Source organism: Jaculus jaculus, chromosome X, assembly GCF_020740685.1.
Source record: "Jaculus jaculus isolate mJacJac1 chromosome X, mJacJac1.mat.Y.cur, whole genome shotgun sequence".
NCBI classification, from domain to species: domain Eukaryota; kingdom Metazoa; phylum Chordata; class Mammalia; order Rodentia; family Dipodidae; genus Jaculus; species Jaculus jaculus.
In genome coordinates, this window is record NC_059125.1 from 110,057,034 (window position 1) to 110,075,169 (window position 18,136).

Consider the following 18,136-nt stretch of genomic DNA (forward strand, 5'->3'; position numbering starts at 1 on the left):
TCTGTTACTATCTTAGACACAGCACATCTCCACTGGCCTAGTCACTTTGGAAGACCACAGCCCTACCTAGCACTTCCATTATAAAGAACAGGAGGTAACAGTGGAGGGAGTACCTGGTTTGGGGAACATGATAAAAATTACGAACTTAGGGCTGGAGATATTGCTTAGTGGTTAAAGGCATTTGCCTGCAAAGCCAAAGGCCCAGGTTCGATTTCCCAGGAATCAAGAAAGCCAGCTGCACAAAGTGTGCCATGCGTCTGGAGTTCGTTTGTAGTGGCTAGAGGCCCTGGCATGCCCATTTTCTCTCTCTCCGTCTCTTTCTCTCTGTATTCTTCAAATAGATAATTTTTTTAGGAAAAGCTAAGTATTTTTAGGAAAAGCGACAGGGGTTGGAGAGATGGCTTAGCCCTCAAGGCGCTTGCTTGCAAAGCCTAAGGACCCTAGTGTGTCCATTCTCTCCATCTGCGTCTTTCTCCCTCTCTCTCTCTCTCTCTCTCTCTCTCTCAAATACATATAATAAAAAGGGGCAAATACAACCTTAATAACTTCAGGCACACTAAATCATAAACAGAACATTTGTTTGAAAGTGAACTTATTTAAACTTGTCTTCCTGCAAATACTTTCACGACCTTCGCATGCCAGAATTTTCCGTCTTCCTGTCTTTTTGGGGGTGAGGATGGAGAGGTGGGGGTCACCTTTTGTCTTCGTCCTCAGTAGAGTCACGTAGGTTTTCCGGAACCCAAGAGGAGCTGCGCTGTTTCCCACCAGGCTTTTTCCCAAGCGCCCCTCTCCCCGCCCCCTCGGGCATCCTCTCGCGGGCCCGCTCCTCCTCTAGGCGGAGACCGGACGCCTCTTCTCCTTCCCCTTCCCTTCCGGGATTCTTTCTCCCTTACCCCGAACGGGGAGAAGGTGCGGAGGGCACAGGACGGTGGGTTATCTTCCCCTTCACTTCTTTCCCTGGATTCTTCCATACTTCTCCCCTAACCACGCCTGCGGAGAAGGCGCGAGGGGCGCGGTGCCCGGCGGTGGCGGCCCCCTCAGGACCACCGCGAGGTAGACTGCGGAGCGGCCCGGCCTCAGCCGGACGAGTTTCTCGCGCCATGCCTCCACTTCCCTTCTTGCCCGGACGCGGGAGGCCGTGGGGGCCGGGTGCTGGAGGTGGGGCGGCCTGGGTGGGGCCAGGGCCTTTTGTCCTCCCCGACCCCGTGTTGGGCAGCCCGCGCTGGCGTGCGATCTTGAGCGGGGGCCGCCGTCGTCCATGCTGGCCGCTCCAAGTAAGGCCATGGCGCTTACTTGGGGAGCTCCAGGCAGAAGAGGTGAGGCCGTGGTTCGGCCACGATCTGGAGTTTTGGAGTGCAGGGTTTTATGCTGGGGTCTCAGAGAGCCCTGTAGCCTATCGCGCGCGCGTGTGTGTGTGTGGGGGGGGTGTCCTGGAAGTGGGGTCCCTTGGCCAGAGCCCGGGAGGGAGGGAACATACCACGCGGTGTCTCTTCACCCGAGACCCCGGATTCTGGTGCTCTGGGTGGGTTGGACTGAGTAGTGGTTACACCACAAGTTTGGCCTTCCACACCAGCTGGGCTACCAGAATTGACCCAGAGAATAAATTCCCATTCCTCTTGTTTGTGCATTTGTACTGAAATTTGAGAAAGAAAAGCTCCCTACTTTTCTGGGGCATTTATATTTTAATCTATGTACAGTTTTGTGCACGGTGACGATCTGAAATCATTATTTTGCAGCGCTGATTGTGGAACGCACGGCCTCCTCATGCTAATCGAACACTGTCCCCAGTAAGTAATTATTGAAGAAACAGTGAAGTTTTAAAGGAAATAATTTCAGGTAACAAAAATTATTAAAGCTAGTGGTAATCCAAAATATGGCTAACTTGAACAAATCATAGATAGTCTTAAAAAACCACATGCTAGTTCTTTCACCATATTAGAATTAGGTGTCTTTATGTGGTCTTGTGTGTGGTTGTATTTATGAAGCAGAAGTTGAGCATTAGTTCCAAAATTTAACACCTCACAAGTTCTGAAGGTATATTAAAAAAAAAAAAAACTTTCCTGGGGCTGGAGAGATTTCTTAAGCGGTTAAGGCATTAGCCTGTGAAGCCTAATGACTCAGGTTCGATTCCCCAGGACCCACTTGAGCCAGATGCACAAAGTGACTCTCCTGTGTTTGCAGTTCGTTTGCAGCGGCTAGAGGCCCTGGCATACCCAATCTCTCTCTATCTGCCTCTCTCTCTCAAATAGATAAATAAGTGCAATATATTTTTAAAGTTTTCTATTTGTCATTACCTTTCTGATTTTGATTTATTTAACATGATAAATATATTCATATTTTCCCATGCTTTCTTGGATGTATTTTGAGTCAAAGGTAGGAAGAATTGATGTTGCTCTGGAGTGCTAACGGAATGAGTCAATGCTTTAATCTGAGCACTTGGAAGGCTGAGGTAAGAGGATCACTGTGAGTTCCAGGCCAGCCTGGGCTAGAGTAGAACCCTTCCTAGAAAAAAAAAAATGAAAACAGTTCTTCATTATACATTTCCTTCTGGGATACCTATAAAATAGATCCTGATTAATTTTGTGAGGCAAGGAGGTAAGATCTTTTTACAGATGCCCTTTTCCCAATACAGTCTCTATTCCAAACTGATTTGGGAGACTGCCTGGTCATATATAAAAGTTTTTTATAGCCTTAATTGTCCTCGTGGTCTTCTACTTTTCCTTCTACTACCCCATTCTTCCATTAATTAAATAATTTATTTATTGTTGTTTTTGAGACTAGGAATCATGTAGCCCAAGTTGAATTCAAACTCACTATTTAAGAAAACATATTTATTTGAGAGAGGGAGAGAGGGAGAAAGAAAGGCAGATGGAGAGAGACAATGGGCATACCAGGGCATCTAGCCACTGCAAATGAACTCCAGATGCATGTGCCACTTTGTGTGGCTTATGTGGGTCCTGGGGATTAAACCTGGGTTCTGAGGCTTTGTAGACAAGCACTTTAACCACTAAGCCATCTCTCCAGCCCCAAACTCATTACTTACCTGAAGATGAACCTGAACTCTAGATTCTTCTATCTCCACTCCACAAGTACTAGCATTACAGCCCTGTGCCACCAAGTACAATACTGCAGATTTCTTCATGGATGCTGTATTCAGCTTTTCATAAATGGTAATTGTAATATTTAACCAAATCAGTAATTGCTATGATATCTTGTGTGGACATCTGTATATTTTCCCTTGTGAACAATGGGAAGAGGACTTCAGTCGTCCCTTAGGTTTAATGTGGGTCAAGATAAATTAATTAACGGATGATTGATAAATGAATGAAGGTGAGTTTTTTTTGTTGTTTTTTTGGTAGCTGATAATGGAACTCAGAGCCTTGAGCATACAAAGTAAAGCTCACTCTACCACAAAACTATGGCCCCAGCTGATTGAATATTTTTCTTTTTTTTTTCTTTTTGTTTTTCGAGGTAGGGTCTCACTCTAGCCCAGGCTGACCTGGAATTCACTATGGAGTCTCAGGGTGGCCTTGAACTCACAGCGATTCTCTTACCTCTGATTCCTGAGTGCTGGGATTAAAGGCGCGCGCCACCACACCCAGCACTGATTGAATATTTTTTAACTTTATTTTTATTTATTTATTTGAGAGAAAGAGGCAGAGAGAGGTAGAGAGAGAATGGGCTTGCCAGGGCCTCCAGCCCCCGCAAACGAATTCCAGACTCATACGCTTCCTTGTGCATCTGGCTTACATGTATCCTGGGGAATAGAACCAAGGTCCTTTGGCTTTGCAGGCAAATGCGTTAACTGCTAAGCCATCTCTCCAGCCCTGATAGAATATCTTTAATCAACGATATATGACTTGAGCCAGGTATGGGCCACAGGTAATCCCATTACTCAAGAGGCAAAAGCAATAAAATTGCTGCATGTTTGACAGTACTCTCATGTTTGACAGTACTCTGTTGCAAGCTGTAGGCCTGCCAAGGAAACAGTGAGAATCAAACTATAAAAAAACAGAACAAAAGTGAAACAAAGCCGGGCATGGTGTGGCACGCCTTTAATCCTAGCACTTGGGAGGTAGAGGTAGGAGGATCGCTGTGAGTTTGAGGCCACCCTGAGACTCCATAGTGAATTCCAGGCCAACATGGGCTAGAGTGGAACCCTACCTTGAAAAAACCAAAAAAAAAAAAAAAAGAAAGAAAGAAAAAGAAAGAAAGAAAGAAAGAAAGAAAGAAAGAAAGGTGAAATAATATATACAGAGGACCACAGATGTAGCTCAAGGGGACAGTGCTTGCACAGCATGCATAAGACTGAGTTCAATTCCCAGCACCAGGAAAAAATATAAACTATGATTACCCTTGACTAAGACTAATTTGTGCCTTTCCTGAATTTTAAACGTTTCTTCATGTTGATTTTCTATTTTGTTGATTATTCCTGCGTGGGTAAACTTTCATGACTGGTATTTTGGTTTTTTTCTTAATAGCTTTATTTATTTGCAAGGAGAGAGAAGGAGGAATGGAGGAAGAGAAAGCGGAGAGAGAGAATGGGTGACCTAGGTCCTTTAGCCACTGCAAAAGAACTCCAAATGCATGTGCCACTTTGTGCATCTGGCTTTATGTGGGCACTGGGGAATCAAACCCTGGTCATTAGGCTATGCAGGCAAGCACCTTAACTGCTGAGCTCTCTCTCCAGCCCAATGGCTGCTAATTTAAAATGAACCTGCTTTAAAATTTTTCCAACACAGGGTCTAACTAAACAACCCAGGCTGGCCTTGAACACCTGGCAGTCCACCTGCCCCAGTCACCAGAATACTGGGAGTACAGACATGCATCACCTGGCCAGAATTTCAGTACTGTTTTCTAATTAGATATATTCAGTGAACTATGAAAAATTTTGACAAAAGCTTTTAGACTCAGTAATGTTCTTAATTTTGTATACAGAGTACTTTTGCATATTGCCTTTAATTGAATATTTGACAGGTTAAACATTTTGAAATTTATGCACATAAATGGTGGATTTTGTAGTACAGGACAGATAACCTTGGGTAAGAAGTTAATCAATTTTCCTGAAATATTTCATTTTCTCTGTTCTGCATGATTTAAAACTTAGTCAACAAACCTTCACATTGGGAGGGTGATAAATCATTCACATTGCCAATTCATTACACACTCTACAAATATTTTAATATTTTATTTCCACGCATGTGTGTAATCCAAGGTGTCTTGCTACTGCAAACCAATGCCAGATGCTTGTACCAATTTTTGTGTCTGGTTATATATGTAAAGAAATGCCAGTGCAGTCTTAGGTTCCTGGCTGTGTAGTTGGGTCAGAAGGCATTACAAACAAAGATCTCTAACCACTAAGCCTTCTTGCAGTCCAGAAACTTTTTTTATTTGGCGAGGTAGGGTCTCACTCTGTGTACCGCAGACTGACCTTGAATTCATTATGTAGTCTCAGGCTGGCCTCAAACTCATAGCCATCCTCCTACCACTGCCTCTTAAGTGCTGGAATTAAAAGGGTGTGCTGCCATGTCCAGAAAAGAAATATTGTTTTTGTTTTGTTTTTTTTTCAGGTAGGGTCTCACTCAAGCCCAGGCTGAGCTGGAAATCACTCAGTAGTCTGAGGCTGGCCTTGAACTCACAGCCATCCTCCCATCTCTGTCTCCTAAATGCTGGGATTAAAGGCATGTGCCACAACAATCAGCCCCAGAAATATTTGTAAAATAATGTTGAGTGGAAAAATACTGGCTACTATCTTGTTAATTGTTAAGGTTAAGCCAAGCGCATCATACATTTAACTCATGGGTGTATCTGCCACAACACTGAGAACAGGTCCAGTAACACGGGGCAATTGTAGGAAAAGTTAAAAAAAAAAAAAGATAAAGGCAATGAAGATAAAAGAGACTGGAGGGCTGGAGAGATGGCTTAGCGGTTAAGCGCTTGCCTGTGAAGCCTAAGGACCCTGGTTCGAGGCTTGGTTCCCCAGGTCCCACGTTAGCCAGATGCACAAGGGGGCACACGCGTCTGGAGTTCGTTTGCAGAGGCTGGAAGCCCTAGCGTGCCCATTCTCTCTCACTCCCTCTATCTGTCTTTCTCTCTCTGTCTGTCGCTCTCAAATTAAAAAAAAAAAAGAGACTGGAGATGTAGCTCAGTTGGTGGATTGTAGGTATTGGGCAAATAAAGTCACTGACTCTGTACTAAACAAAATATAAACCAGAAGTGATACAACACACCTGGAATTTAGGCATATAGGAGAAGGAAGTGACCAAAGGTTCAATGTCATTGTGAATTACATAGGGAAATGGTTCAACAGTTAAAACACACTTGCTTGCAATGCCTACTTACCCAGGATTAGTTACCCTGCACCCATAAAAAGCTAAATAAAGGCTGGAGAGATGGCTTAGTGGTTAAACGCTTGCCTGTGAAGCCTAAGGACCCTGGTTCAAGGCTTGATTCCCCAGGACCCATGTTAGCCAGAAGCACCAGGGGGCACACGCGTCTGGAGTTCCTCTCTCTCTGCCTCTTTCTCTCTCTGTCACTTTCAAATAAATAAATAAAAATAAACCAAAAAAATTAAAAAGCTAAATAAAAAGTGACTCATGCATTTGGATCAAATTGTTCATGAACAGCCACCCAAGAATTACATGAGACTGATGAGAAACAAACTGACAAGAGAAACAGAAAAGACAAAAGATAACATACTATGCTGAAAGTCTCATGGTTTCAAAAAGAACTTTTTGAAAAAATTAACTATTAATTAGACAAAGACTGAAAGAGAGAAAAATACAGAGAAATAAAGAGAAAAAAAGGGAGACAGAAAATGTGGACTGCATCTTGCATGCCCTCTGAAAGAAGGGTTTTCTGTGCTATGAAATGCATAGAACTTATACTTTGCCCTGCATGACTGTTCCTGCAATTGATATTGTGTGAAACCTGGGAGGGTGGTCTTTGGGTGTTCTCAGGGGCCAATGGTAAATTTTGGTTGGAAAGTCAGCCTGTGGTGGGGAATTTCACCTGGGCCTCCACTCTTTAATATTTAAACATTCATCTGTATCTCTGTCCGGGTCTGGTGGGGGGGGGGCGCAGGAGTAATCTACCAAAGAACAACAGTCTTACTTTATCTTACTACACCTCACAAAGGTTCTAAAATGTGAAGAGTTTACTTGGATTGCAGTAGCCCATTGGTCGTTCATATATTTAAATGAAATGGTCTACAAATTAAAAAATAAAAACACATCTCCCAGTGTTGTAAGCAGGCAAATACATTGAGCACATTTTTGCTGTAATTCTATCTATTTGCATTGCCTGCACAGTGTCTGTCTCTGGCTGTTAACTTACTCATTCTTGACAGAACTCTGCTTTATTGATTGCACTTTTTTAAAAATGCCAAAGGCATTTTCACACTTGTTAGCTTGACCACCACCACTAGGGTATAAGAGTAAGTGTTCTCTATGCCTTACTTGTTACAGTCTCCTCCTTCTTTGGAGAGGATTCCCGTAATGGTAACAGTGGTGGGGGAGGCTGGTGCCAACGACACAAATACATTTCTGTGGTGGAAAGTTACGGCCAATCTTCTATCTCACTTGAGAAGGCTTTCTCCTTGGGATGGGTCCCTTTTGGGGAGTAGAGAGTCTTGGTGGGGTGTCCACTGAAGACCAGGGCTTTTCTGGGGTTTCTTGGCTCCTCAATTCACGTTTACAAACAGTTTCAGATAAGGAGCCACATGGTTCCTCTTTAATGGGAGAGTGCTTAGGAGTTTTTGTTTTGACTTTTGAAAATTCAGGAGCCAGCTTTTTAACAGGAGTCTTTCTTTCTGCTTTTCCAAATGAGGTTTTCCTTTTGTGTCCCTTTCCACTCCGCCCACATGAGAAAGGCTTGGGAGTCAGAGTCTGGGATGTCTCGGAAAGCTCCGGCAGGCAATCCAGTTTAATTTTCTCAGACAGCTCTGTTTCCTCTCTCTCTTCAGTTTCATAGCCCTGAAACAGCTTGTGCCTTTCTTTCTCGTTATCCTTTTTTACCAGCTGCATCCGCCTTTCCATACGTTCAATCCGAGCCAGAAGCGTGTCTGTCTCTGCCTTCAGCTCCTCGATCTCCTTTTCCTTGGCCTGCAACTGCTGCTGCTGCTGTTTGATGAGGTCCAATTGCAGCAGAAGGATCTGTTGAGGCAGGCGGCCTGACCGGAGGCTCCAGAACCGCCCCCCCCCCCCCCAGAACTCATACTCTCTTCCATCTGCCTTCGCTGGCCACCAGGGTCCCGGCGGTGGTGGTGGGCACGAGTGGTGTCGGCCCGACGCCCGGCTTTTCTAACACCTTTTTCAAACAGAGAAAAAGGGAAGGAAACAATGGAGAATGTCCAGAATGGTGCCAAGGAAGTGGAGAAATTATTTCCCAGGGAAAGAAAAGACACAAGTAGACACTGGCTCTCTGGGAATCTCAAAGAGATGGTTGGGGTTCTGGGACCAGGGAAAGGCTAGTGGGCAGCAGCAAATGTGGAGTGGTCCTTTCACCATTTTCTTGTCCCCAGATCAGTGTTGACAGCAATCTGTCCTTTGTGCCGAAGACAAAGACATCCCTGTATGAAAAGTGATCTGAGCTGTGGAGGATCGCCATCAGTGTGCACATGAAGTTCTCTGCTCAAAGGTCTTTGAGGCCACAGCAGAGGATCTGGGTGTCAGAAGACCACAGTGTTCTGTGTTGGCTGTCTGCTGAAGCTCCAGGCTCCTTGGGCCAAGGTCACTTGAGCCCTCACAAGCGCGCACAGCTCTGGGTTTTGCCAGGTAACAGGCCTCCAGCCTTCTGCCGGGAGGGAAGCTTCTGACTGGTGGGTCCCAGGATAGGAGGAGGCTAGTGGTGGCCTTTCCCTGTGCCACCTGACCACCTCGCTGCCTGCCTTAACCTCTTGTCTATTCCCAAGGGATGTGTGTGTGTGGGGGGGGGTGCACACTTTTGCTTCTCAGTGGGAGCGGGAAAGTTTCACATGGTGGGGGGGTTGCTGCTACCTGGGAGCAGTTTTCAGGTATGACAAGACACAGACAAGCTCACTTCACCTTGGCAGACTTGTTTGGCCTCTGTGTGCCCCTTGAACCCGGGGCCAAGGTGACCAGTGAGGCTCCTTGGCCAATACCCACGTGAGAATGCTACCTTGTGGGCACTGAGGGGGCTGGGCATGGCCTGCCTTGCCTGGAGTCCCTCTTTTCCAGAAGCCTCTGGCTTTAGTTCCTTTTAGGCATTCCTTTGCTTGGGAGTGTGTGTGTGTATGTTCGCAGGAGGAGGACTTGTGGTGCCTAGGTCTGGAGGAAAGGGGAACTTAATGTTCTCATTTAGAGATCCTTCACTCCGTTAGGTTTATTCCAAAGTAATTTATATATTTTGAGGCAATTTGTGAATGCTAGAGAGTCAGCTTGGAACCCTACCTCTGGAAGGAACTGGCCAGGATGGTAAGCTACCATTGGACACTAGTAACCTGTATTTAGCTTGTTTTTACTTTTATTTTTTTGCGCCCACAAAAGGCGGAGGGAGTGCGCCATGGGAGATATTCATGGCGCTCTACTGCCATCAAGTGGCAGCGCTTTCCAGATCCCGCCAGCACTTTCGGGTTTGTTCTGTGGGCTACTGCTGGACGGCTGGGAATCTCTGGTCCCTTCAACACAGGGCAAGGTGTCCCTATAGGAAGCTGGGGGCAAAACCCATCACAAGGGTCTCCTGGCAGCCCTGGGCTCTGCTTTGGGTCTGCGGAAGGTCTGGTGGTGGCCCTGGACTTGCCCAGTGGGACACAGGAAGCTCGAGCTCTGAGTTCCGGGCGGCCATGTCTACATAGGGGGATGGGAGGCTGTCTCTGCCATGGAGTCAGAATCTCGCCCCTCTGCTCAGGCATGTAGGTAAACTGCCTTGCTTGTCCTGCACTTTTTACTTGGCCTTCTTATTAACAGGAATATGAATCTGCCCGTGTGGACACAGCCAAACACAAAGTCCCTAGCTCCTTATCTGGCCCACCTTGCCCCACAGGACAGAGTAGTTCATGCCACTACTTGGAGACTTGGCCCTGAGTTCCGGGACCCGGATATGTGAAGATGTTCCTCTAAAGGGTCTCTCTGTCTGTCTGTCTATCCCTCTGACTGTGTCAGGGACATTTTCTTCCTACTCTTATCCTACTGATGACCTTTGTCTTTGTTTTGTCCTTAGAGGTGAGAGGATATCTGAAGCACAGTGCTGGGTGGAGGTTTTGTGGGCATGGAAGTGTACTTTGGAGGAAGGTGGGCTCGGGCCTAGGCTGGAATCCATGGGCAGGTGTGGATGATGTGTCCCTTTGTCTGGATGGCTTGCTCCTGTTGAGAGCCCTGATAAGGCCTGACCTGGGTTTCCAGGAGCAGGGGCACCTGTGAGCTGGGGATGGCAGAGATGAAGGGTGCAAAAGCAAGGGAAGGGCTGTCTGAAAAGACATGTGGAGTGCTCTTATTCCTCCAGAGTGCCAAGAAATACATGGCCAACTAGATGCTCACTCTTCTTTGACCTCAAGGCTTCTGGCAGTGATTGTGTGTGTGTGTGTGTGTGTGTGTGTGTGTGTGTGTGTAATTTTCCTTCCCAGTCAGAATGTGAAAGTTCCACATGGTAGAAGGGAGGGGCTGCTGCTACCTGAGAGCAGTTTTCAGGTATGACAAATCACAGGCAGTCTCACTTCAACTTGGCAGGCTTGTTTGGCCTCTATGTGACCCATGAACTGAACCAAGGGCCAAGATGACCTTGAGAGTCCTTGGCCAATGCCCAAGTGAGAATGCTATCTTGTGGGTAGTGAGGGTTCTGGGTACAGCCCATCATGCCTGGAGTCCATCTTTTCCTGGGGCCTTTGGCCCTAGTTCATTTTAGGGATCCTATTCCTTGGGAGTGTGCATGTATGTTCCCCTGAGGACTTGAGGGACTTCAAGGCCTTGCAGTGCCTTGGTCTGGAGGAAAGGGCAGCCCTCGGGGGTCCTGGCCCTCAGAAGCTCTGTCCTGACTCAGCTTGGAGCCCCAACTCTGCCTACAAGTACCCAGGACCTTGAGCTACTGATGTTGGACACTAGTAGACCGTATTTACTGTATATATATATATTTTTTTTTTCTGTCTCAACAGGTGGAGGGAGTGCAGCAAGAGAAAATTTGGTGGAGCTCTACTGCCATCAAGTGCAAGAGGTTTCCTGATCCTGCCAGCATTTTGGGTTTGTTCTGTGGGGTAGTGCTGGAAGGCTGGGGATCTCTGGTCCCTTCTGCACAGGGCAAGGCGTCTCTATAGGAAGTTGGAGGCAAAACCCATCACAGGGGTGCCCTGGCAGCCTTGGGCTCTGCTTTGGGTCTCAGGAAGGCATGGTGGTGGACCTGGACGTGCGCAGTGGGACACAGGAAGCTCGGGCTCTGAGGTTCCTGGCGGCCATGTCTACATATGGAGGGTGGGAGGCTGTCTCTGCTCTGGAGTCAGAAACTCACCCCAGGGTTCAGGGTTGTAGAAAATTCGCCTTGTTTGGCCTGTGCTTTCTTCCTGCCTTCTTGGCAGCAGGGAGGTGAATCTGCCCATGTGGACACCACCAAACTCAAGGTCTCTAGCTCCTTACCTGGCCCACCTTGCCCTACAGGATACAGTGCTCCATGCTACTTCTTGGAGACTGGCCCCTGGGATGTGGAGATGTTCCTCTAATGAGTCTCTTTATTTGTCTGTCTGTGAGACACTTTCTTTCTCTTCCTACTTTATCCTACCGTGTGTGTCTACCTTGCAGTCTTTGTGTTTTGTCCTCCCCTGTATTGGGCTTTACTGGAATTCTTTCTCAAAGGTCCTTTCAATACAGTTCTAGCCCTTGACATCTGTCCACCCAGTGTCCAGCAACAGACTGTTCATGCCCCCAGTGTACCACCAGGGTATTGCTAAGAGGCTGTTGTGTTGCTATGAGAATGGAACATGCTGATGGGGGGGCAGGAGGTGTGCAAGGGTAGGAGCCAGATGACAAGGGCAGAGCACAAGGGGCAACTGAATGGCACCAACAAAACTGCTGGGATGTCCTGGTGCTCTGTATAGGCAAGGCAGGGATGGTAAAATGTGTCATGTTCTCATTTCCAGTGGCCTGTACCAGTGTGGTGGGCTCACCCTCCAAACCCACTGCCTGCCATAGCTGACCCAGAAGTCGCTGACCTTGACACATCTCCTTTCTGGGACAAGTTGCCTGGGTATGGAGCAGGGATACCCTTGCTCCCTGTCCACCACACCCCTTGTATTGCATGGAGGTGTACTTTGGAGGTAGGTGAACTCGTGCCTTGCCTGGATTCCATGGGCAAGTGTGGATGGTGTGTCCCTTTGTCTGGATGGCCTGCTCCTCTTGAGAGCCCTGATTAGGCTGGACCTGGGCTTCCAGGAGCAGGGGCGCCTGTGAACTGGGGATGGTGGAGGTAAAGGGTACAAAAGCAAGGGGAAAGCTGTCTGAAAAGGCATGTGGAGTGGTCTTGTTCCTCTAGGGTGCCAAGAACGACTGATGGCCAACTAGAGGTTCACTCTTCTTTCCCCTCAAGGGCTTCTAGTTTGGGGGTATAGACTTATCAATACTGTGGATGTTTCTTTACCAAAAGAACAACATTCCAAGCATCCTTGTACCTCAGTTGGGACTTGGCGAGATTGTGTGAGTGTGTGTGTGTGTGTGTGTGTGTGTGCGCGCGCGCGCGCGCATGTCCTGCTGTGAGAGCATGAATACACGTGGGCTCAATCAAGTGTGATCTCTCACCCAGAGTGTGCTGGGGAAAACTATTCATTCACAGGACACCGATTCACACATTGTCCCCCTCTGGCTTTCCCTGTTGGTAGACCACTGTGAGTGGAAATACGTGAAGTAAAATGGTAACTTTCCCTTCCTGTCTTTTGGGTCTGCACTCTCTGGGGTTCTATAGGGAAGATTAGGCAGGCATCTGGGTATGTTGGCAGGATCTTCTTAGAGTACGCGAGTTTCTGGCTATATCTCGATGCCTCTCAGTCTACAGGGAAGTGTTTTTTTGTTTTGTTTTGTTTTGTTTTTTGAGGTAGGGTCTCACTCTAGCTCAGGCTGACCTGGAATTCACTATGTAGTCTCAGGGTGGCCTCGAACTCATGGCGATCCTCCCACCTCTGCCTCCCGAGTGCTGGGATTAAAGGCGTGCGCCACCACTCCTGGCAAAGAAGTTTTGAGACAGAGTTTTCCACTTTGTGCCCCCCACCCCTTTTACAGCTCAGAGTCGCTGGACGGGATGTAGTGGAAAGAGAAAGTTAGAGATAGATATAGGGAGGGAGGTCTGGTGATTTAAAGCAAGGAAATGGAGGTGAATTGTCCAGACTGATGCCTGGGAAGGGGAGAGATTGTGTCCTATGGAAGGAAGAGACACTGGTAGGCATTTGTTGACTGGGAATCACAAAGAGAAGGCAGGGGTTGTGGCACCACCGGAAGGCTGGTGAGCAGCAGCAGGTGTGGAGTGGTCCTCTTGCCATTTTCTTGTCCCCACATCAGTGTTGTGGGCAGCCTGTTCATTGAGCTGTAGACAAAGACATCCCAGGCTGAAAGGTGCTATGAGCTGTGGAGGGTGGCCCTCAGTATGCACTTTAACCTCGACTGAATTGTCTTTGAGGCCACAGACTAGAATCTGGGTGTCAGAAGACCACAGGGTTCCTGTGTTGGCTGTCTGCTGAAGCTGCAGGCTCCTCGGGTCTATATCACTTGAGCGCTTACAAGCACAGAGCTCTGGGTTTTGCCAGGTAACAGGCCTCCAGCCTTCTGCCAGGAGAAAGCCACTGACTGGTAGCCCAGGACAGGTTGAAGCTGGGGTGGCCTTTTTTGCCAGCTGACCTCCTTGCTGCGTGCCCAAACCTCTCTGTTTCCCAAGGGATATGTGTGTTGTGTGTCTGTGTGTGTGTGTGTGTATGTGCACTTTTCCTTCTCAGTGGGAGTGTGAAAAATGCCATGTGGGAGAGGGGAGGGGCTACTGCGCCTTGGGTGCAGTTATCAGGTATGACAAGGTACAGTCTCATTTCACCTTGGCAGACTTGTTTGGCCTCTGTATGACCTTTGAACCCAGGGCCAAGATGTCCCTTGAGACTCCTTGGCCAATGCCCAAGTGAGAATGCTACCTTGTGGGCAGTGAGAGGCTTGGGCATAGCAGGCCTTGCCTAGAGTCCCTCTTTTCCTGAGGCTTCTGGCCTTCCTTTTAGGAATTCTATTCCTTGGGAGTGTGCACGTTTGTTCTCCTGAGATCTTGAGGGGTGTTAAGGCCTTGCAGTGCGTGGATCTGAAGGAAAGTGGTGCCCTTGGGGGTCCTGACTCTCAGAAGTGCTGTCCTGATTCACCTTGGAGTCCCAACTCTGGCTACAAGTATCCAGGAAGGGGAGCCACCAAATTAGAAAGCAGTATTTAGTGTTTGGTTTTTTTTTTTTTGAGCAGCATAGGGCGGAGGGAGTGCACCAGGGGAGAATTTGGTGGAGCTCTACTGCCATCCAGTGGAAGCGCTTTCCAGATCCCGCCAGCACTGTGGATTTTGTCTGTAGTGTAGCTCTCGAGGGCCGGGGATCTCTGGAATCCGCAGGATAAGAGAGGGACTTACTGCCGGAAGCCTGGGGCCAGCCCCATCAAAGGGGTCCCTTGGTAGCATTTGGCTCTGATAGGGTCCCCAGGAAGGCCTGGTAGCGGCCCTGGACTTGCGCAGTGGAACACGGGAAGCTTAGGCTCTGAAGTTCCTGGCGGCCATATTTACATATGGAGGATGGGAGGCTGGCTGTGCTCTTGAGTCAGAAACTCACCCCAGCGTTCAGGGATGTAGATAAATTGTCGTGTTTGGCCTCTGCTCTCTACTCGCCTTCTTAGCAGTCAGGAAGTGAATCTGCCGATGTGGACACCACCAAATAGAAAGTCCCTAGCTCTTTACTTGACCCACTGTGCCCCACAGGACACAGGGTCCCATGTCACTTCTTGGAGAGGTGTGTGTGTGTGTGTGTGTGTGTCTGTCTGTCTGTCTGTCTCAGAAACTTTCTCTTTCTCTATCCTGTGTCTGCTTGCCTTGCGGCCTTTGTTTTTGTTTTGCCCTCTCTTTTATAGAGTTTTTATTATTATTCTCTTTCAGAGGTTCTCATATGCAGTTTTAGCTCTGGGCATCTGTCCACCCACTGCCTCTCCACTGATTGGTAGTGCCCCCTGAGTACCACCAGGGTGTTGCTAGAGGCTGTTGGGTTGCTGGGCGAATGGGGCATCCTCATGTGGGGGCAGGGGTAGGCGGCAGGCAAGGGCAGGAGGCAGATGGTAGGGCTGTGCAGGAGGGGCGGCTGAGTGGTACCTACAGTACTCCTGCTGGGAAGTCCTGGTGCTCTGCAGAGGTGAGGCAGGAGCAGTGAAGTGTAGCACGGTTTCTTTGCCAGTGGTTGGCACCTGTTGGGTGGGCTCACACTCCAATAACACTACCTGCCTTAAATGACCCAGAGGCCACTACACTTGACACATTTCCTTTGTGCCCTCTAACCTACAGTGTGCAGGAGAAAACCATTCATTCACAGGACACCAACTCAACTCACAGTTTTTCCTCATCTGGCTTGCTCTATGGGTGGGGCCACTGTGAGCTGAAAGACATGAAGTAAAATGGTAATTTTCCCTTCGTGTCTTTGGGTTTGCACACTCTGGGGTTATATAGGGAAGACATGGAGTGAAATGGTAACTTTCCCTTCCTGTCTTTGGGTTTGCACACTCTGGGCTTGTATAGGGTAGACTGGGCAGAGTCTGGGTATGTTGGCAGGATCTGCTGAGAGGACGTGAAGGTTCTGGCTGTATCTAGATGCAATTCAGTGTTCAGGGAAGTTTTCAGACACAGCTCTCCATTGCGTCCCCCGCCCCTTTTGCAGCTCAGGGTTCTGGGATGGGATGTAGTGGCAAGAGAAAATTAGAGACAGAAAGACAGGTAGGGAGGTCTGGTGATTTGAAGCAAGGAAATAGAGGCAAATGTCCAGACTGGCGTCTGGGAAGGGGAGAGACTCTGTTCCATGGATGGAGAGACACAGGCATACATTTGTTTCCTGACACTCTCAAAGAGAATGTTGGGGGTATAGAACCAGGGAAAGGCTGTTGGGCTGTAGCTAGTGTTGAGTGGTCATCTTGCCATTTTCTTGTGCCCAGGTCAATGTTGCAGGCAGCATGTTCATTGAGCTAAAGACTAAGGCATCCCCGGCTGAAAGTTGGTCTGAGCTGTGGAGGTTAGCCATCATTGTGTACTTAAACTTCTGCTCAAGTGTCCTTGAGGCCACAGCCTGGGATCTGGGTTCCAGAAGGCCAGAGAGATTGTCAGCTGTGCAGTGAAGCTCCAGGCTCCTGGGGCCTATATTACTTGAACCCTCACAAGATCACAGCTGTGGGTTTTGCCAGGTAACAGGCCTCCAGCCTTCTACCATGAGGAAAGCCACTGACTAGTGGTGCCCAAGACAGGATGAGGCTGGTGGTGGCCTTTCTCTTTGCCAGCTGAAGTCCTTCCTGGCTGCCTTAACCTCTGTATTCCTAAGGGATGTATGTGTGTGTGTGCACTTTTCCTTCTCAGTGGGAGTGTGAAGGTTCCACATGCTAGAGGGGAGGGTCTGCTGCTACCTGGGAGCAGTTTTCAAGTATGACAAGGCACAGACAGACTAGGTAGGCTTGTTTAGCCTCTGTGTGACCCTTGAACCCAGGGATAAATTGACCCTTAAAGGTCCTTGGCCAATGCCCAAAAGAGAATGCCACCTTGTGGGCAGTGAGGGCCTTTGCATAGCCCTACTTTCCTGGAGTCCATCTTTTCTTGAGGCCTCTGGCAATAGTTCCTTTTAGGAATTCTATTCCTTGGGAGTGGGTGTATATGTTCCCTGCACTACTTGAGCGAGAAAGTCGCGCCCTTGGGGCTCCTGGCCCTCAGAAGCTCTGTCCTGGCTCAGCTTGGAGCCCTGGCTCTGGCTAGAAGTGTCCAGGAAGAGGAGCCACCATATTAGAAACTAGTAACCTGTGTTTATTGGGTTTTTTTTTTGTGCCTCAAAGGGCGGGGGAGAGTGCACAGAGGAGAACTTGGTGGATCTCTACTGCCATCAAGTGGAAGCGGTTTCCTGATCCCGCCAGCGTTTCCGGGGTTGCTCTGGAGTAGTTGTGGAGGGTTGGGGATCTCTGGGACCCACAGAACTGGGCAAAGCCTCCCTGCAGCAGTCCTGGGGCAATAGCCATCACAGGGGACCCCTTGCAGCTTTTGGCTCTGGTAGGGGCCCGAGGAAGGGCTGTTGTCAGTCCTGGACTTGCTCGGTGGGACACAGGAAGCTCGGGCTCTGAGGTTCCGGGCGGCCATGTCTGCTTAGGGAGGATGGGAGGCTGTCTCTGCTGTGGAGTGACAAACTCACCCCAGGGCTCAGGGATGTAAATAAGTTGTTTTGCTTGGCCTGAGCTCGCTCCTCGCCTTCTTAACAGTAGGGAGGTGAATCTGCCCATGTGGCCCCCACCAAACACAAAGTCCCTAGCTGTTTACCTGGCCCACCTCGCCCCCAAGGACACACTGTCCCATGCCACTTCTTGACTTTGGGCCCCCTAGTTAGGCAACCCAGCGATGTGGAAAAGTCTCTCTAATGGGTCTGTCTGTCTGTCTCAGGGACATTTTCTGTTCCTGTTCTACTTTGTGTGTCTGCCTTGCAGCCTTCGTCTTTGTTCTGTCCTCTCTTATATTAGCCTTATTGTATTTCTTTCTCAAAGTCCATTTAGGTGGACTTTTAAAGCTGGGTATCTCTCCACCCAGTTATTGGCCACTGACTGACTGTGCCCCTATAGTACCACTAAGATATTGCTAGGGGCTGTTGGCTTGCTGTGAGAATGGGGCATCCTGTTGGGGGGTGTGAAGGTGGTAGGCAAGAGCATTAGCCAAATGACAAGGGCTGTGCAGGAGGGGCAGCCACGTGACACCACCAGTACTCCTCTGGGGAAGTCCTGGTGCTCTGCACAACTGAGACAAGAGTGGCAAACGGTTGCATGTTCCCATTGCCAGTGGCCTGCACCTGTCTGGTGTGGTCATCCCCTAAACCCACTGCCTGCCATAGCTGACCCAGCGCTGCTGCACTTGACACTTCTCCTTTGTGGGACAAGTTGCTCCCTGTACACCATATTCCCATGTGCAGAAGTGG

The 18,136-nt window shown here is 48.6% G+C and overlaps 1 pseudogene; it reads right to left on the bottom strand.

The window, feature by feature from the left end:
- Positions 1-7,446: 7,446 nt before the first annotated feature.
- On the bottom strand, positions 7,447-9,804 carry LOC101603688 (annotated as a pseudogene).
- Positions 9,805-18,136: the final 8,332 nt, after the last annotated feature.